This window comes from Gouania willdenowi, chromosome 21 (genome assembly GCF_900634775.1).
Source record: "Gouania willdenowi chromosome 21, fGouWil2.1, whole genome shotgun sequence".
Classification (NCBI taxonomy): domain Eukaryota; kingdom Metazoa; phylum Chordata; class Actinopteri; order Blenniiformes; family Gobiesocidae; genus Gouania; species Gouania willdenowi.
This window is the reverse complement of record NC_041064.1, coordinates 30,393,199-30,414,870: the sequence shown is the minus strand read 5'-3', so window position 1 is coordinate 30,414,870 and position 21,672 is coordinate 30,393,199. Positions and strand designations below refer to the sequence as shown.

The following is a 21,672-nucleotide window of genomic DNA, read 5'->3' as shown; positions in this document are numbered from 1 at the left end:
TAGAAGTGTGGCCAAACATGTTGCAGTCATGTCTTCTCTAGGATAAGCAGTTGTGGTGTACCCCATAAGCAGATCTGGGATACAAAAGTTTCCATCATCAATTCAAAGCCAACTGCTGCATACCAACACCTACATAGTGGAAAACTGGCCCATGGGCCCTTTGTCTCTCTGGTTGGTTTTGCAATGGCAAGTTAAAGCTCTTCTTTATGTACAGTGTTGGAAGAACAGTGGTAAATATGGCATTACTAACGCTATTAATGTTTTTCAGTAATGGTAATTACCAAATCTGTGTACCCTTCGTTCTTTGGTTATTTCGTCTCAAGACCAAATTCAAATAACAAATTAACAATGTGGTTATTTTGTTTTTCTGACTTAAGACCAAAAGAGAAATACAGAAGAAAAAAAACCAATCAGACAAGCAGCGTTTTTCTTTTTTTTAATTAAATCTGTTTTTGTGATATTTATGGGGAAACGAGGACGAGAGCTGATTGTCCTTCTTTGGTGAGGGAGGATGGTGACAGACATAAGTAATGATAAAACTAAAGGTTAGAGTTGTAACATTGGTAAGCCAATCAGTGCCACAGTTTAGGTAGGTGGGTGTTGTTACAAACTTCAGTGTCTACAGTGATTCATACATTTAGTTACATTTTCACGATAATAAAAGTAATGAAACTAATTAATTGGATTTTGTGCTTTTCATGGACACAAAGAGCTTTACATTGCACTATTCTTTGACATAGTGGTGGCAAGCTACTAGTGTAGCCACAGCTGCCCTGGGGCAGACTAATGGAAGTGAGGCTGCCATAGTGTGCCACCACCAACACTCACTCACACACTACATTCATACTTGGCAATGTGGGTGAAGTGTCTTGCCTAAGGACACAATGTCCGATACTACTAGAGCAACCGCCCCCCACTGTGGCACCTGGAATTCTCAGTGGTCTCCATCCAACTAACCAAGAGATTAGGCAATGACAGGAAGGTATGACCACAAACAATGGAAGTACAGGTACTACTTCAATGGCCACGTTTAAATGGAAGCTTTAATTCCTCTTCAAAGCAGAATAAAAGTTCATTCCTCTTTAACCTGACCTTTTAAACACTTAATTCCTAATGCTATCTTAATTCTGAATTAATCTTAATAACAAAGGGGTGGCTGGTGTATTCCGTTTTTAATTCCGAATTAAATAATTCCTCTTTCTTGTAAACAGTTAACAACACCTAATTCCGCTTTAAGTTGATTCCAGTCGTTCTGCGCATGTGCGACTTGCGGCAATGACGCGCTGGGTGACGACATATTCCAACATGTTGGCCCGGAATAGAGCCGACACTATTTAATAAGAGCCTCAAAAGACATGAATAAAATGAAAAAAGGGGATGATGGAGGCATAAACATTAACACGGACACATGGACTTATCACACACATGGACATCAGCAAACGGGACAGGCTTCATCGGACGGGTGAGGCCTCTTCACCCGGAGACGGAGTAAATGTGTCCCTGTACTGCTGCACAGGCTGAAATATCACCAAGTTTATCATTGTAATGATTGTTAGAGCTACTATCTTTACCAGGGAACAACTATTTATTCTTAACTATTGTTTTCCGGAGTTTTACTGGGCTTTATTTACAGGTGATCGGTTCCTATCTCCCTTCTGCTTCGTGGACCAAAGTGTGTTATTGTCGAGCTGTTGCTTCAAAACTACAATCAAAATAAAAGTGAAAACAGTTCTTGTGTGTGGTCTTCTGCATGTGTTATCACTGACAATAAAAGGTATGATAAGTCATGTTCGCCCCCTGTCCAATCAGAGCCTTCCAAACCCCCAGACCTAAAGCAGAATTAAGTGAAGCCGAATAAACCAGCTTTCCATGTAAACCTCAATTAAGGAATGACTATTACCATGTAAACATGAAGCAGAACACTTTAATTCTGAATGATTTAATTTGGAATAACTCATTTCAAATTAAAAAACATCACGTAATTGTGGCCATTGTCACTGATGTAAAAGGCAAGAACATACATGTGAAGTGTACCTTATGACCCAGAGCAGTGTTTATTCACATTCGTTGTAACGCTAATATTATGAAGCATCTGTCAACGCTACATGTCAAAACCACAGATAAAACTGATATCTGCAGTGATGCTCATCGAAAGGACACATGTTAACAATCTCTTTTTCTCTCTCTGACACACACACACACACGCACACACACACACACACACACCTATCTCACAGCGAGCGGTTATTGAAACGGAAGACAATAAGGGTTCAAGATTGTAGTCATTTCCATGTGTTAACATGTAAAGAGAAATTTGTACCTGCAACAGCCAGCAACATGTTATGAATAATTATATAATATATAACATATATATACATGGCTCATCAGGTGGGATGAATGATTGAAGGTACTGAACCCTGCAAGATTTATCAGTGCATTCACCAAACTCTTCATAATTGAAAAAAATGTATTGTTTTTTTTAAACATAGGTATATATCTTATTTCTACACACACCTGGGCAAAATGTTTGCTTTGTTTAAATGCTTTTCATTCTTATAAATGTATATATATTAAAAAACAAAAAACAAAAAACATTACAATTTATTTTTGAATAAACTTGTTTACACAAACACAAACACACTTTTACTGTGTTTGATATTGACACTTGCTAAACCCCTGGAGTTTGGTCGAACCAAGATTAAGATCCACTACTTTAAGAGATAATAATGGATTTGTCCTTATGTTTTTTTTTCAGGTCCATTTCAAAAGCACTTATTTGTTAGACTGTTTAGTTTGAAAGAAATACTTGAAGAAGGCCTACAGTATGTACCAGTTGTCTCTGGCTGTGTGATAGTTTGATTTAATTCATTTAGAATGCAAACAGCTTGTTACTGTTTAACTGTTATGAAGAATATTTTGCTGAAAATATTTGAAAGTGCAGTATGTACAGTATGTCTGAAAGTTTGGTGACAGTTATTTTTATTGTACATTACATTGACTTAAAAGCACTTCTTATTGTGGAAACTTTAAGTAGTGAAGAAAATAGTTGAACTAAGGCCTACAATTTGTCTACCAGCTGTAGTTTGAGGTACAATAAATTATAGATTAAATGAAGTACACGCCTCTGCTGTTCTACTATAAAGAAACCTGCTCAAAAATCAAATTTTTTTTTTGAAGGTTGTTGTTTTGTTTTTTTAAAGTGATGCAATAATCACTTTCCTTCATAACTAATCACATCTATGATGAAGTAATTCAGGTACTAATTAATTTTTTATGGGGAAAAGTAACTAGTAAGTCATTACTAATTACTTCCATCCATCTATTTTCAGACCTGCTTGTGCCTGTTTTTCAGGGTCACGGGCTATAATTACCAGAGATGACAAGTAACAAAATACAAATACTTCGTTATTACTTACTTAAGTAGATTTTTCAGGTACTTTGTACTTTTAGAAGTAATTATTTCTCTGTCGACTTTTTACTTTTACTCACTACATTTTCAACATAAATATTGGTACTTTTATTTCCCAAAAAGGCTTGTTACTTTATATATATAGCCTATAAGCCTATATTTTTTTTATTTTTTAGCGCTGCAACATCAATGTGCATCAACTGTTTTGACCCAGCGGCTCACTCAGCCAGGATCAGACAGAGACTGAAAGTAAGGGGAGGGGGAGGGCTTACACGGACATACAAGTAATGATGATTGGCTAAAGGTAGAGTGAAATTCCATGGTAAGCCAATCAGTGATAGAGTTTAGGTAAGTGGGTGTTTCTACCATGCTTCTGCTGACAGTGAGAGGACAAGAACAACAATGTGGAGCCGAGAGCAGTCTCAGAGCTGCCAAGCCTCACGCTTTGAGTGTGACACGCCACACTTGACATTTCTCATGCTTCTCCCCATTCAATACTCTATTTATTCTTTTCATGATAATGAACTTTGGTCCAGGCGGTTTGCCGTAGTGCGAGTAACTCGGATTGACTGACCGAGATAACCAATCCATTTCTCCTTTTCCCTAAATCTAACCAACCACGGCAGGCATCACACAATAGTGAACCAATCAGAAGCAACGTAAGGCGGGTCTTGACGAACTGTCTCTAGACACCTCACACAACACACCAACAACCTCTGGTGCTCCTTGAGAACCAGATCAAAATTGTTGTGTGCACACAACACAACACAATGTTCAGAAGTGTGATGTGTTAACCCTAAGTGTACAATACAAAGGACTATATAGTGAAGTACATTAGGATACTCGTCAGGTAGTGTTTGTTCAAACATTAACATTGCTGAAGCAGATTCCATATAAATTATCCTGTGTTTAATAGCTTTGTATCCAGAAATACGTTTTACTTTTAAAAGTACTTTTGAGTACATTTCAGAGACTTTTACTAGAGTACATCTTTGGATCAGTACTTTTTAGGTATTTTTAGGTATTTTACTTCTACTCAAGTAATTTTGCCATCTCTGTTAATTACTTTTTAAAGCAATTTTCCTAACACCGCATACATATACAGATACTTGCTAATCCAGCAAGCTCCTGGGCTCCAATGAACAGGCAATGGAAAGAAGTGTCAGGGTCATCAAAATGGAGAGATGTATCGTCTTTCTAAACGAACACTTTTAGCTTCAACCTCAATCAGACAGTACTGTTGACAAAAAATGTATGGCTTTTTTTAAACACAGTTTTAATGAACTTGGGTTTGGTGGTTGCTTCTATGATTATGTTTAGCTTCAGTTGAGGTCAGTTTTAAGTTTATTTTTCCATATTAAGGTTAAGTGGATTTGCGGCGGAGTGGTTTAGTTTCAGACTTGTTATCTCTCGTTTGTGGGATTAAGCCCCGGTGGGGCCCATTTTCATTTTGTTTCTGTTAGTCTTGTTTTAGTGGTTGGTCTTTTGTCTGTATTATGTTTTGTCTTTAATTCTTAGTTTAGTCTGTTGAGAATGTATTCCTGTCTGTGTCTTCACAGCCCGTCTTGTCAGTGTGTGGGTGTGAGAGAAGTTTCTCCCGTTTCTACACAGGTGTTCCTGATTACCCAATTACCGGCCCTGTTTATATAGGTGTGGTTAAACACAGAGTAAAGCCTGCTGCATAAAACGGGTGGAAATGAACTTTTCCACCTGCCCCATTGGCTGGTACATTGTAAAATCAACCAGCCACTCAACATCTTTACCATCCACTTTTATATTTAAAGCTGCAGTATGTAGAATCCTCTCTTCACTCCATTTCAAAACAGAAACTTAGTCGGTATGTTACCATATCAGTATCTTTTGTGCATGCTCTTGAGACTAGTGACAAATGGACTTTATCTTGTTTTAGTGGAGAGTTTCTGGTGTTTTAGAGACTCTGACATGAATGCACGTATCACTGCCGCTGCCGTCAGCTCGTCAGGAAAAAGGGTCAGTGACTTCTACTTTCTGGGAGTCCACATTGAGGAGAAGCTGACCTAGAATAAAAACACTACACAGCTGGTAAAGAAAGCACAACAAAGACACCACTTCCTGAGAATTCTCAGAAAAAACAACATCAGTGAGAGACTGCATTTGACCATTCCATCATGGAAAGCATCCTCACATACTGCCTCTGTACGTGGTTTGCCAGCTGCACAGTAGCAAACAGGAAAGAATTACAGAGGGTCACCAAAATGGCTGAGAAGGTCAATGGGTGCCCTACTGCCCTCTGCCCACACTGGAGCACCTTACTGTCTCAGGAGAGCCAACTCCATCCTGAAGAACTTCTACCACCACTTCCTGTTTAAGCTACTGTTATCGGGCAGACGGTACAGGGCCATCAAAACCAGGACTAATAGACTGAAGAACAGCTTTTTTAAAACTGCTGTTAGAGCCCTAAACAACATATGTCTGTAATACATGCAATATACTGATACAACTGATTCTACCTCTGCGTTATATCCATCCTGCAATCTATATACACACTACAGCTTCTCTGTGCCTATTTATTTTATTTAATCTTGTCATATTGAGTTTTTATTATAACATAGTTTTTATATATTTCATATTTCTTATATATTTTTTTGTCTTTTTGCACTGAATGGCCTGCATTTGTACTTGTTGCAATGACAATAAAGCAAACCTGAATCTGAATCTATCCACGCCAGAGAGTCGGCTGTGATCTCAGCTGCTGCTTAGAGCAGCGTGACAACCATCACTCTACATCCAGACTGTAAAATTAATTCATCTTGGATACGATTCTCTTCGGTTTACACTCGATTTATCCCGTCTGTTCTTACTCTCCCTCTGACACCAGTGTGTGCGGCGGACCCTTCGCGATCATGGGGATCCGCGAGGACGCAAAGCGGTCAGTTCCGAATCCTCCAGACTTATGTTTGTGCCTTTATTCTGTTGCTTCTCCACCTCGGTCTGCCTTTTTTCTCCTTTATTTTTCTGCCTAATGCTGCGATGGAGACTTCTGCTGCAACGCCCGCCATTACCCTTTTTACTATCAATGGTACGTGAACGCGCCTGACTTCTGTTGAGCAGCCAATAGTAACAGCCAAAACAGCCCGTGGAGAACACGTGTTTGTCGAAAGATCTCTGATTGGCTGAAATCCAAGATCACGCTCTTGGATTTCTAAAATTAATTTACAGAACCAGGAGAAGGGGCAGAGATTCACGCTCCACCCAGAACACTTTGGATTACAATATGCTCAAAGAGGATTTTTGACCAAATGATGGCAAAAAAAAAAACATACAGTCTGCAGCTTTAAGTCTTGATATGTACAGTACATTACATAGACATGCACATAGAGTTTTTCCAGAGGTGTAAAGAGTACTGATATATCCTACTCAAGTAGAAGTACTGTTACTTGATTGAAATTGTACTCATGTACAAGTAAGTCATACATAAAATACTCAAGTACAAGAAAAAAGTAGCTCAATTAAATAGTACTCAAAATAAAAGTTACTAGTTACTTTCACCGTTTATTTTTGTTAATAAATCTTGCCACGGTTCCTTTGTATACACTGAACACCTCATGTATAAACTTAAAAAGGAAGATATAAAATCTTGCACAGTTGGAACTTCATTTATTTTTCCACAAAGGCATCTCTATAAAATACAAGGTTTGTCAAAGTGTACAATTATTTTTTTAAATAAAATAACAGCAATTAATTCAATTCAAAATGAAAACAATTCTCAGGCTCTAAGTATAAATACATTTATGAACTCTAACACTGAGAAAATAAGGGGCTGTTTTGGCGCCGTGCATTACGTTTAATGTGATTGGTCGGGTATGATTGTTGTCTGGTCATTTCATTTTTTGAAGTTTCACAATGATCTGTTGATCAATAATAATTCACTCAGTAATGGTTCGGTAGAGAAATGGAACAAATTACTTTACTTCTTTTAAAACTTACTTAAGTACAAGTAAAATTACTGGTTTAGAAATATACTTAAAAAAGTACAATTACCCATAGAAGCAAATCTATTACAGTAACGTGTTACAGTTTGTATTGTTAGCAGAGCTGATTATTCAGTATTTATGTGATACCAATGAATGATTACAACGTAAAACTATCCAAGGGTCATCTACTGGGTTGTAAAATATAAGGTGATGAAGTCTGAGTAGACAAACACAGTTTGTTGGAGATAGCGTCTAAGCGCTGTTCCACATAGTCCACAGCATAATATTTAAGATGGTAAAGTTATGGGTGATGGGACGAGGCCTGAATAAACGTATTTTGAGTGCTGGAACAGATCCTCCTCCTATACAATAAACTCAATATATGATCATTTTAATATTTTAGTCCAGGTATGTGTGAAAAGCACCGTTAAAATGCAAAATGTAATGTAATGTGTTAAGATGGAAATAATATCAATAAATACAGAAGCACTATTTAAGAGTGGTTAATCTGCCCATTTTCCCGATTCAATTATTGAAGTTTCGATTCCATAAGAAACCAATTTCTGATTATTAACTAGTATCGATTGGTTTTTTAATTATTGCTGATTATTGATCTTCCATTTAACAACAGTAAGCTGCTGAATTACTTGACTTCTCTTTTGAGGAACACCTCATTGCAAATTCAATCTTGTATTGTGTAATTAAAATACCCAAATTAGCAGAAATCATCTAGTTTTTATTACAAATGGAAAAACATTATATTAGATTTTTGGAGATTAAAGAATCAATTCATAATCATCAATGATAAAATCACAATTAATCGATTATTGATTTTTTTCATCACCCCTTACTGTTTAGGGTGCGTTGTTTTATTAAACATCAACATGAAAAAGGATGACATGGAGAATAAAACATTTTGTTGGTGCAACCAAAATTCTGGCACTATTCTTTATGCGGTAGTACATTTGAAAATAATTTATATAATCAAATTAAAAATCTTAGTTATTGCCCTTATATATTCATTTAGGTATTTTGTTTATGAATTCACTGGAGCTTGAATTGCATTCAGAATTCTCCATCTGATGACAATATGTGTGTTGTTCTTTGTGGCTAAACTGCTATTGGTGGCAAACTTGTAAAAGTACTTCTGTAGTTGACTTCATTTGGAAAAAGTGGTGCACAACACTCACACATGCCTTGTGGTTACAGATTGAAAACTGTTGTTTTTGTCAGAGTGAGTTAAGTCACTTACTTGTATTTGGCTTTTTCTTCACAAGTCTCAGTTTAAATAGAAATTGATGCAGGTCTGAATTTCCTCACTCAGTATTACCATCAATCAAGTGTGGTGCACCTTCAATGTATTGAAGCTGAACTGGTGTGAGCAAAAAACTAAAGACATCAGAGATTAGGCTATTGACAAAGAATGCTCTGAGGTTATTTGGTCATTTGCAGCAAGAGGTAATAGAATGACAATTCAATTAAATTCAAATGTATTTGCTGTATATAGTGCCAAATTACAGCAATAGTCATCTCGTAGCACCTACCAAAATATAAAATCATTAATAAAAATAAAAATAAAAATAAACAATTCCACATGAACATGCATCAGCTAAAGAAGGGAGAAAACGACACCCTTTTAACTCCCTAACTCTGAACCCTTAATACTCTTTCCCCCAGCCTAAATCCATTTTATATAGCACTTTTTTGGGTACTCAAAGTTGCTTTACAATGATGGGAACAGTGTTGGGGTTTGATGCCTTACTCATGGGCACCTCGGCAGTGCTCGAGAAGTGCCCCGGCACCTCTCTTGCTACAAGAACAACTTCTGTTTTTTTGGTCCGCACCAGGACTTGAACCGGCACCAACCCACGGACTGAGCCACTGCCGTACCACTTCATTGTCCATAATGTGTGCAGTGGTCAAGACCTTAATTTTTTACAGGGGCAGCAGGTGTTTGATTACTGATGTGATGTTTTCCTTTCAAGAAGCATGAAAAAAATAGAAAATCATGTTGGCATGCACAAAACAATAGATTATTCAACATAACATGTATCGACTAATGGAGGGAGCGTTTCCGCACATTGAAGCTTGTTTCATTTGGGGGAGGAGCCAAAATGATGACGAGCGAGGCCTCGCTGCCTGGCTGTACCACGTGACTGCTTTAGGAAGGGGTTCAGTTTGTCAGGTGGTTTGACAGCATCATAAGCTTCACGCTCTGTTCATAATGTGAGTTTAATAGAGAACTGCAGTTAGTTCAGAGTTTGGATAGTTTACATATTTGGTTATTGGAGTCTAGATATTGTTTTGATGGTTTAGAAATAGTTTATAATGTTTAGAGGGAGAAAGAGAAAGAGCGTTTGAATATTTTTGAGAGTGAGGAGAGTGTATATGCACGCATAAAACGAGAGATTAGTTTAATGTATCTCATTGCACGTCTCATTCAGCACTGTTATTTCTGAATAAAATCTCCCCATCATTGTCCAAGTTACACATGCATATTCAGTTACAGCTCTTGGTTAAACCGTGGTCTGGCAGTCAGAGTACAGGGCTGAAGCTCTGGAGGGGCAGGATTCAAATCCAGTCGCGGCCACCTTTGTTAAAATGTATACACTGAGAAAAATTTGAAATGAATTTAATTTACATGTGATATTTATGTAGAGAAATATATTTAGTAATTTATAGCCATTCCCAAGAGCCATAACATTTTTTTAAATGAATAACATACTGTGAGATAGAGCTGCCTGTAATTATACATCTGGCCAGTAGATGGTTTTGTGCATATGAAGCTTCAAGAAATGAACCATTCCTCGAATCTATTGGCTAAAGTGTTATGATACCTCATGTGGCTTCACCTGACCATCACTAACTGCCATCATTCTATTCATCTGTCTGCTATCATTGTTCTAGTTACTGGTTTCATCATTCTTGTTCACCCTCTTCAATAATCTGTTCAGGGGTGTTTGTGTAACTTTTTTGTTATGGATTTTTAAAACATTAGAGTTGAATGAATTTACATTATTTATTATGGATGCTTGCATAATTCATGTTTTGTTGTTTTATATGTTGTTATGAGAGTGCCTATTAAGGAGGCCCAGCCTCAGTTGCATGAGGAACCCTGGTTTATCAAAACCAAATAAGCTGACAGCAAAACAGAGTGTAAAGTAGATATGTTCAGGATTTGTAAAATGTAACTTGGCATCCCAATGCCCTTTTCAATCCGTCTGTTCTTTGTTTTTTTCGTATCAAAATAAAATTGAAAAATTGAAAAAACGGGTTGGTTTTTTTGGTTTTATCATTTTAACACCAGAAACAGAAAAATGGAAAAACCTAAAACCAAACAAGCAGCATTTTTCTGTTTTAAAATTAAATCTGGTTCTGTTTGTGAGATATTTGGATATTTACGGGGAAACTAGGACAAGAGCTTCATGTTTTAATCTTACCACACAGAGAGGGCACACAGACGGACTTTTACTCTGCTGCGTTTGATAAAAAATGATCTTCTATCTTGTCCACCTCACACTGATGGCAGATGTGTAATTTGTGTGACGATGACGTTTTGTTAAAGAGTTATTGATTCTGGAAGTCCAAATCTGTGAATATCTGCCAACTTTAGAGTCGGAAACACTTCCGTTGTGGCCATTTTGCATTTGTAACACAACGGAAGTGTTTCTGCAAAGGAAGTGTTTCCGATGGACCGGTATTACAGACAAACACGTTTCTGGTGGATGTTTTTAACCCGCCAGAACAGAGAAGAAGACATCGAAACATGTATGAAAGTAAGAGAAAGTTGATTAGGATACTATTTTTCATATTAGGCTATCATATCATAATACCGGTCCGTCGCAAACACTTTCGTTGCGGAAACACTTCCGTTGTGGCCATTTTGCATTCGTGTTGTGACCTTTTTGCATTCGTGTTTTTCTGTAAATGCATTCACCTGACACTTCCCAGCCACCGTAGATAACAATAAAAATGTACTGAAAATGACTCAAAAGTAGTATTTAAATTGGACTTAGTGAAAAAATCCACTTGTCGGAAATTGATGCGTCTTGTTTTCTGCAAGTGGCGCGCAAAACAGTAACAAGAGAGGGGTTGGTATGAATGTGTAGGCTCAAAACTTCACTGATGTTTTGAAGCAATGGAAAATGGAAGTAGGCAGATCTCTGTGAGTTGGCAACCTTCGTGACTTGTGTAAGATTGTTGCCAGAGCACAGTCAACTGGATGGCATGTGTAGCTGGCAAAGTGTTGCCTTTATTTCCTCGGATCAAAGGTAACCAGTTCTCAAAGTCAGTATAAAGTGTACCCACTGAGGCTTAACCTTGGCTGTTTCAACATTAAATAATACCTTGGATTTTTAATTCACCTTTCATACAAAAATGTTGCTTTCAAGCCATGTTCTCTGTCAACATACATCTCAGAACCACAAAGGAAACAGTTTGAAAGTCATTTATAAGCCATGCCTTAGTGGAACATATACAGTGCTTCACAAAATTATATAAAATCTTTTTAATCAAATACACATCCATCCATCTTAGATGGTTCCTGGACTTTTTAACATTTAGATTCTAGATAAAGGTTTTTAATTCAAATATGTTCATCCTGTCACTTGTATGAACAAAAAACTGATTTAATAACTGGTTGTTATTTCTTGTGCAGATGATGTAGTTATTGTTTCTTACTCAACAATTTCCAGAATGATTGCAAATTTATCAAAATATATTTAATTATATTCAAATATTTCAAAACTGGTACATATCACTCCACGAGGCGTCTGACTACGGTAGCCCTAAAGCGCCAAAAATCCATCAAGTGGTGCAGCTTCATAGTTTGCCGCAGTTGTACAAAAACATTTTGACATATTAATTTCATACATAAGACGCAGCTGATTATAAGGTGCACTGTCGATTTTTGAGAAAAATTAAAAGATTTTAAGTGCGCCTTATAATCCGAAAAATATGGTACAGTATATCCGCGTTATCTCTCAGTTAGCGGGCTTCACTTAACCAAACATTCTCTGTCAGAGAACACCTGTACTACGAAGCAGGCTATCAACACGTTTACTTAAGACAGGTGATTTCAGCCTGGCTACATGTGCGCTCCAGTGACAGGGGTGAAGATTACGGCCTCAGACAAATCACAAACATGGAGAAACTGTATAGAGCAATTTTCGTCACAATTGAGGAATAATTCTTTTAAAGTATGAAGAACTAAAATCCATAATTCAGACCAAAAACCTTTCCTATAACTTTCCTCAAGGATGTCATTGGTAAATCAAAGGATTGCATTTATCCATTAATAATCTTTCTTTCCTAAACACAGCTGTCAGATCTGCACCAACCAGGATCTGCTAACAATGGGCAGCTCATTTTCCAAGAGAACTGATTGGTCAGGAGGCGGGACTTTTGTACTCACTCAGATCTTATCCAGCCTGGTAAGAAGTTAGCCAGCGCCGTAGTACAGGACACATGAAATAAATCCCGTATGTTAATGCAATAAGAGGAATTCCAGCTTTATAGTTAAGGCATGATGTGTTATCTGGAAAAAAGCAGAAAACACCTGAAGGAATTTTTATGTGAAATCTATGTGTATCAGACTTTTGCTACAGTGGATTATTATTATAAGGGCTGTAATTTTAGTAATATCATCCCTTATCCAGGCAGGGCATCCCAAAAACAACCATAATATTTCTCATCCACTACTGATGCCAGTGTCCCCCAAAACCATGTCAAGGTAGCACTTCTGGTATTTTTACAAATTAAAAGTTTTTGACAAAACAATGGTGCATGTTGATATTTTGGCTTTCTCTTGGATTTGATGATGTGATGTCATATCACAAGGAACACCAGAAAGAAACCAGAACAGAAATGGCATCAAGTAAATCACTGTCTTGTCTGGCAAAGAAACAAGAAATAATGGTAAAAATGTATTCTTCTAGGGGACTCAAAGTCCCACAATGCAATGTGTAAAAAGTCCAGTGACCATTTGTCAACAAGCTGATTATTCATGATGGAGTCAACAACAATTCTTCAAGTGACATTTCCAACCTTTGTTAGTAAATTATCCCATTTTCCAGAAGAAATACCTTTGATTAATTGATCGATGAGGCCTACACTATATGTGTTATAAAGTACTATTTATCGAGCTGGCCGCTTTAACCTGTCATTGTCATAATGTTACTGATTAAATATATGGATGAGGTTAAACTATTGATTAAGGTTGCTTTCAAAACCTCCTTCACTTACTTTTTCTTTTATTCCTAAATAAGCTAATCGCCGCAAACACAATTTTGGTTTTGGTCGTGTGCAAATGAGCAGCTCATGACACCATAGAGCTAGAGCGGGCCATTTGACAGGACATTGCCCATGTTTAGGTTACCTAAAAATAGATTTCCTCCTAATATAAACCACCTGGATGGCGTCGAACCACTGTCACAAACATCCATTCCAGTAATTGCCGTAAATGACTACGTGAGATATCCCAATTAGAGTAGGAGGTGAGTTACAGAACAACCATGTGTCCAACAGACCCTCAGCCACACCTGAAGTCTGTTAAAAACTACTGCCTATTGAAAACAGAACACACACAGAGGTTATTTAATGTTCTGCCACACACTAATGTTGGTCATGTTTTGAAACAAAATGACAGCATTTCCTCCAAGTGGATTTTAATCATCTTGTAATAATTTTGCAGCTTACTCCTGTAGAAGTGGCTGCACTGGGTGGCCTCGCTCACACATTCACTGTCCGTTTTAGGTTTTTATTAATTACTTCTCACACACCTTATTCACAGGTGTCAGACAGAGACTTTTGGTAAATGTTTGGCATGGTTGAATAAGAAAAAGCTTCAGAACCTACCTGGAATAGTTTGGGCTTTAAATAGGAACAGGGCTTTATTCATTCCCTCTGCAAACACCACACCAGCAAGTGAACTGGAAATACTAAAGACTCAGAATTAACTGGAAATTATGAAGACTTAGAGAAAATAGGACCAATTTTGCAGTTATTGCCCATCAGCCACTTGTCTTTCAGTTCAAAAGACTCTTGCTTATAGGTTGGATGTGATTATTTTTAGTAACTAACTCCTCCGTTCCAGTGCCATGCCACTGGAACTGCAACATGCCTTTTGTCTTTTCTTCCTTAAAACAGAACGCTTTCCTTTTTCTAAAGTTACATTTTGCTGATTCTTGCGTATGAAACCGATATTTTCTACCTCCACAAAGGTCTAAACGTCGGTCATAAAGTCAGCCACTGTCCTCTTCTGCTGTGAGATGACTAACAGGCCCGCCCACCATGTCATGTGTGCAGGCGTGCGCATGCCTCTGCTACACAGGGTAACAACAACAACACCAAGACCACGGTTAGCTTAACATGTCGGCAATATTAAACAAAAAAGAGAGCAATAGATCACAATTTGTAATTTCTGTAACGCGGAAATAATTCTTGGTGGAGCTGCAAACAAAACGTTTCCTCAATTACCATTTAAAAAACCACCACACCACTGAGTATGCAGCATTTGAAGCTAGCAATCAAGCTAATGCTAATGCTAAAGCTAAAGCTAGCGGCGCAAGGAGCCACTGGTCCGCTCAGAGAGCTTATCAGTGAAAAGAGCAAAGCTACTGTGAGGAATGGATATGAAAAAAAAGCTGCCACTAAACAAGTAACTGCAATAAACTGAGAACAACTAACCTGTGCCATGTTCAATCTGTCATTACCTGGTGACTTATGAAAATGTTACACATGATGCACTTCTTTATGTCTGTAGAATGCTTGACTTTTAGCTTTTAACCTGTAAACTGTTGAAAGTTTTTTTTTTTAGATGAATATTTTTTTTACATTTAAATATCTACAAAGCTGCTGCATTTGGACTTTTTTTTTCTTATTTTTGCACTACAACAAAACATAAAACTCAGGACACTTTATTGGTTTGTTAAGATGTTTTGTTAATTTGTTCTGTAGATTTTTATCATATCACCTACCCCAAACCCTGTGGTTCTTTATTTGTAAAATCACACTTTATTTTAGTCAAAGAGCTCCAAACAGGCCTGCAGTGTAACCTGTTGGACACGTTTATTTAGTTTTTAAAATGTGAAAAATGAAAGACTAAAGGACGTGATTTAATATTTTCAACAGCAATGTTCTAAACTTTATATTTGAGAAAGCTACCTCATGTGCAGTTGAAACAACACAGGTATTGTTCAATGTTTTACAATGAAATAATATTGGAATATTCTAGGTGTTTGCTACTAGTTATATAAAAAATAAATCTGGATCGGACAAATCGGTATCGGGAGGTCCGGCTTTTAAAAAAACTGGTGATCAGTGATCGGCCAGAAAATTGCAATAGATGCACCCCTGCTGGAAACCCATTTTCTGACAGCTTTTAGGCAACAACAACTGAGTGTGTTCAGTCCCTGTCTGAGTGTCACGGCTCACTCTGTACAACCTAACCCTCATAATAATGAAGTGAGGGAATGTGCGTGCTACATCAGGGTACACCATGAAACCATTGCGATCCCTTGGTCAAAACCCATGCACACATTTTATCTTCACTGTGGATGCAATACACAAAGCTGCAGACCAAACCAGGATCTGAAAAATCATGGACTTAGCATATCCAGAATCCACCATAGCCTGGTGAAGACCCCCTTGGTACCCTACCGGCACACAATTTGTCACTCCTGGATCAGAAGAGGTCGGCAGAAGACACAAAATACATGGCCTGTTTCTATTGGGTACTGATGTGATTGGGCCAACAGGTCCCCTCACAGCTTGGCTCCTACATCTGAACAACTCTGTGTGGGGTTTGAGTGGCTGGAATCTGTAGAGAGGGAGGAAACAAGGGGGTTAGAACAGGCGGTAGTTTTTAGGAAGAGTCGATCTTGCACTTGTAGCCCCTTTCAGGAAGTTCATTTTGTCTTCTTTTTTAATAATATGTTAGTCTCATTTATTCAGACAACTTTTTAGGCCGGGCTACTGGACTCAAAACACCACTCACTTTGTTGTTGTTCTTGTTGTTGTTGTTGTGTACACTAGCTAAAATCGCTATTCCTCTGTTATTCGTGAACGGATTGGGCTGAAATTTGGTAGGTATAATTTATGGATGTGTACGATTTGGGGCTCCAAAAGAAAAAAAAAACAAAAGTCGTTATCTCATTTAACTCACTCAGTGCCATTGACGAGATAACTCGTCATTTCAAATCCAAAGGCTCAGTGCCATTCACGAGATAACTCGTAATTTGCGTTTTTTCACGGGGATTACAAGAAAACACCCTGACGGAGGTCCCTCATCAATATCTAAGCTGTGGGGTGTTGTAGTGACCAACTGTGCCCTAAAGATGGCAGCAGTGCACCTTTAGATGAGAGATTAGCCACTGATGCTACCCAGCATTTTTAACTGTACCCATATTTCATTTAAATGTTATCCACTACTGATGCCAGTGTGTCCACTGCTAAAGTGAAATTCTTTGGTATTTTCACAGATTGAAAGTGAAACATAAATACAGCCGGAATTTAATGCCTTGCGGAGTGACATTGTATCACTGGGATTATCAAAAACCAGAACAAAAATTGTGCTAGAGAGCACACACAGTCGGCTACATTGATCCCAGTGGTCTGAGCCGCTCTGAGCGGACTAGCAACCATCCAGACTGCAAAATGAATTCACCATGAATAAGCTTCACTTAGCTTTACACACGATTTATCCCGTCTGTTATCACTCTCCCTGACACCATTGTGTGTGTGGGGCGGACCCTCCGAAGTCTCCGAAGAAACTTCATTTACAGAGCCAGGAGAAGGAGAATAGATTCTCTGTCCACTCAGAACACTTTGAATTACAATATGCTCAATGATGATTATAGATTTTTGACCAAATAATGCCAAAAAACTGCAGTTTTAAGCAACCTGTGATGCATGTCCCCACCCATCATGAAATTTTAATTGCACCTCCACACACAAAACACAACTACAGGATGGGAGAAGTGCTTTTACGTCAGGGAATCAAGGTGTGGCAGGGTGGGGCTGGGCTGTTCATTCATCATGATGACATTATCTGCTGCACTGTAAATATATATATATATATATATATATATATATATATATATATATATATATATATATATATATATATATATATATATATATATATATTTATAATATTTATCCTTTATTCTCTATCTATCCTTTATTTATCCCTCATCCTTTATATTTATCATTATTATTATTATTATTATTATTATTATTATTATTATTATTATTATTATTATTATTATTATTATTATTATTATTGTTGCTGGGTTGTTCTTTGTTTTTTTATTTATTTTTGTTGTTTGTTTTGTGCACCAACTACCAAGACAAATTCCTTGTACTGTCCTTAAAACTGTGCATGGCCATTAAAAACATTTCTGATTCTGATTCTGATTCTGATTTGAATGCTTTAGGGGGGTTGGGTGATGTCCTGGGGTCTGAGGGGCCTCCGGGGGACTGTGCAACTTATTGGGGGGTACACCCACTGGGGCTGCCTGTGTGGCCGGTGATCTCGCCTCCTGTAGCGGCCCACACATGCACATCTTTTCTGGACTCACATCATGGTTGGAGCTTTGGGTCAGCTGTTGTTGTGACATAACTTAAAAATGTTTTGAAAATTAGAAAAAAATGAAGGCAAAAAAACAAAAAGAAGAAACGCTTGCTCAAGGCAACTAGCATTGTCACACTTTGGCGCACACATTTACTCCCTCTGTTCACTCTTATATATACAGTATTTGAGCATTGGGATATTGTCCTTAATTATTCTGGAATGATTATTTTCTCTACACGCTCATTGTACTTGAAGTTGAACAGTTCAAATCATTTTATCTCTGTCTTTCGTGTTTTTCTGTGTGTTGCATTCTGTTTTTTTTTTATTGACCTGTCTTGTCAGTAAATTTTCCCACTGCGAGATGAATAAAGAATTTCTATCTATTTATCTATCTCTATCTAAATTCATGAGTTGCGATTCTAACATTATGAGGCTTGTGAGTAAATGCATACTGTATATGGAAAAATTAAGAAGTTTATTTCTGCATTTTGCACTTGTCTGGATTCCTTACCCTTAAATAAGACCAGAAAACATACGAGGAATACAGCAGCACTCCCCCCCCCCCACACACACACACACACACACACACACACACACACACACACACACACACACACACACACACACACACACACACACACACACAAACTTCCCATGACGGGGGAGCTTTTTATTAATCAAAGATATCTGATTGGCTATCGCAACTGACTGTGTCCATTCACTGACAGTGAACAGGAGTCTGCTACATAGATGTAATATACTGTGGTGTATTTGTTTTACATTTGTGTTATTGAACATACACTAGAGCTGTTGTTAGGATCAGCCAATAGAATGTGTATGTCTATGGCCTGCTCTGTTGACTCACGTGACATCACTCACATTGCTGCATTGCTGCAAAGCCAGAGCGAAAAAATTCAGACGGAGGGCAGAAAGTGAAGCTTCAGAATCTGCCATCTGAAATAATCAAAATGTCCATGTTTTGTTGAGTTTACGGCTGCTCCAATCGTTCTAACCGAGAAAAGGAAAAGAAATTTTATAGAGTACCGAAAATTGACGTTCACAAAGGTGAGAAATGTAAAAAGCTCACAGAACAACACCGTAAATAATGGAAGAAGCAGAGTCTGCTGATGCCCGTGTCTGTAGCGATCACTTCGTCAGAGGTATGTTAGCGAGCTAACTTTGTTTTTGTGGCTGTGTTTATATAGCATTAGGTTGTCATTAAATGCTCAGCGGAGGGTTTTTGTGCCCCCCGCAGTTTTCTCAATGTCCCCCCATTTAATACCACCTGGTGCCGACTCTGGTAGTTGCTATATTAGCTCATAGAGACTCAATAACAGTCTGACTAAAGTCAAATTCTCAACTAGAAAGTTACTTTTAGCAGGTTTACCAAATTTACCATTACCCAGATGATTGCAAACTTTCCCAAGCCAGCACGAACTACCTGCACATAAACAGTGTTGTGTTGAATGACCATCAACCAGCCAAAAGAATCAAAAGGCAGAATAAAAGAAGTGCAATGGATTAATATTGGCTGAGACATTTTCATCTAGGGGCCTTGAAAATACATCAAACAGTTCTTGGAATACATAATGAAATTTACTTCTCTCAAAAGTCTACTTTTCTACGGTGCCTGAGGGCCTACAGGGCCAGGATTATCTGCAGCTGCTGCAACCAGACAAAATGTACCTTATAACCTCTACGTGTCACATCTTTCATTTATGTGTTGATGTAAATGTTTAAATACCCAGCAAATGACTAGTTTTGGCTTCCTTTGATTTAAGAATGATAGGTAAAATGAGGTTACAGAAGTTGTTACATTCAATGAAATGCATAAACTTTTGCACCAATTGTCAAACTGTTGATCATGGGACTAATGGTTCATTTTTAATAAACTCACATACACTTAGCAAAAACACTTTGTTAAGCTCTGCATACATACATTAAACAACATTTGCAATAAACATATTGTGTGCATCACACGGGCACGCATTTGCACAAAACTGCAAAATACATGAAGCACATCACATGCCAGGGTTGGGGTCAATTACATTTTTCAGTTACAATTACGTTTATAAATATCAATGTTCAATTACAGCTCAATTATGATTACAGTGACCGACATTTTTTCCAATTACAATTATTTTTTATCCTCAGAAAGTCAATTACAATTGTGTTCTCAATTACGAGAGTTAAATTACAATTAATCACAATTACTGAGCCTGAAATAAATAACTTAATAAATGTTAACCTTCCCCTTGTGTTAGCTTTCTGTTTGCATCTCCTTTGATAACGTATCCTAAATCAGCTTTAAAATACTTCTTTCCTATCTATTGGTTTTCTTGTTAGGTTTCCTAATCAATGAAAATGTAGGTTTTATTATTTTTGGTTTGGGCATCTGAGCCTTTTTTGTGTCAGTGTACCCCTCGATTAATTTTTTTTAAATAGTAAAATGTGTGAAAACTTGACATGAAACCCATTTTATTAATTGTTAACGACATATGTATAGAACTGAAAATAGAACTGTAACTTGGTTCCACAGTTTTGTGTAAAAATATAATTGACAGTTTTTATAGAATTTTCATTGCAATATACAATCACAAAGACAATTATCTGAACTCAATTACAATTAAGTTGCAATCGCGACTACGACGGATTTTTTCAATTACAATTTCAATTATAACTAGAACTGCAAGCAGTTATGAAAGGAGGCCAAGCCTTCCCAAGCGACTCGGCCCACAGGCCAACGTGCCATTTGCCGTGAACAGGTGGATATGAAGTTTTGGAAGATGTGATTTAAAGTGTGAAAGTGTCAGGCCAAAATGCATTGTCATTTAGGCGATATAAATTTCTCATAATTGCAGTGCCCCCTAGAGGCCTAATTTATTCAAATTTGGCTCATACACCCACAGTCTCATGGCAACCAAGCATCTCAGAATTGGTGGTGTTTTAATAGCTAGCTAGAAAACTTTACTTGTTAATATTTTGCGCATATTTTGCCCGAACTAAATTTTTTTGCTGAACTGTAGATCAGGTCCAAATGAAGACTCTATGTGCAAAGTTTCACGCTGATTGGACAAACCCCAAAGATGAATTTGAAAAGTAGGTTTTTGATATGTAGTGACTTACAAAGAGCTGTGGGAGTGGCCTACGTCAGAAAATGCGACTATGTAAGGAACATGTGGAAATGAATTTTATGAAGATGTGAATTAAATTGTGAAAGTTAAAGGCCAAAATGTTTTTGCAAATATAGTGCCACCTAGTCTGGTCTGTGTGGTCTTCTATATCTACTCTGTAAATTTCACTGCCCTCAACATAATAATTCAGCAGTAATAAATGTTTGTTTATTTATGTGTTATGATGTCATTAGCCACGCCCACTTTGACAAAATGCGAATAACTTTGAGATATCGCCTCAGGAGGGACCCAAGATCATACCCGTCAAATTTGGTAAATATTGGTCTTGCCATTTAAGAGATATAAATATTTGTTATTTGTAGCGCCCCCGAGTGGCCTACATCATTCAAATTTGGCGCATACCCTCACAGTCACATGCCAACTATGGATCTCAGATTTGGTGTTGTTAGCATTTATTTTGACCGCGATATACGCCAGTTCGCATTTTTATTGCTAGCTAGAAAACTTTACTCGTTAATAATTTGAGCATAATTTACCCGAACAAACTCATAGGGTTAACTTTAGATTAAGTCCAACTAAAGACTCTACGTGCCAAGTTTCATG

At 37.5% G+C, this 21,672-nt stretch overlaps 1 long non-coding RNA gene across 1 annotated transcript; it reads right to left on the bottom strand.

Moving 5' to 3' along the window:
* Window positions 1–4,962: 4,962 nt before the first annotated feature.
* On the bottom strand, window positions 4,963–20,559 carry LOC114455659 (uncharacterized). The gene is made up of 3 exons (XR_003672752.1): window positions 20,429–20,559; window positions 13,920–13,925; window positions 4,963–4,973 (listed from the first exon to the last, which is right to left on the bottom strand). It is a non-coding gene; the product is annotated as an uncharacterized LOC114455659 (long non-coding RNA).
* Window positions 20,560–21,672: the final 1,113 nt, after the last annotated feature.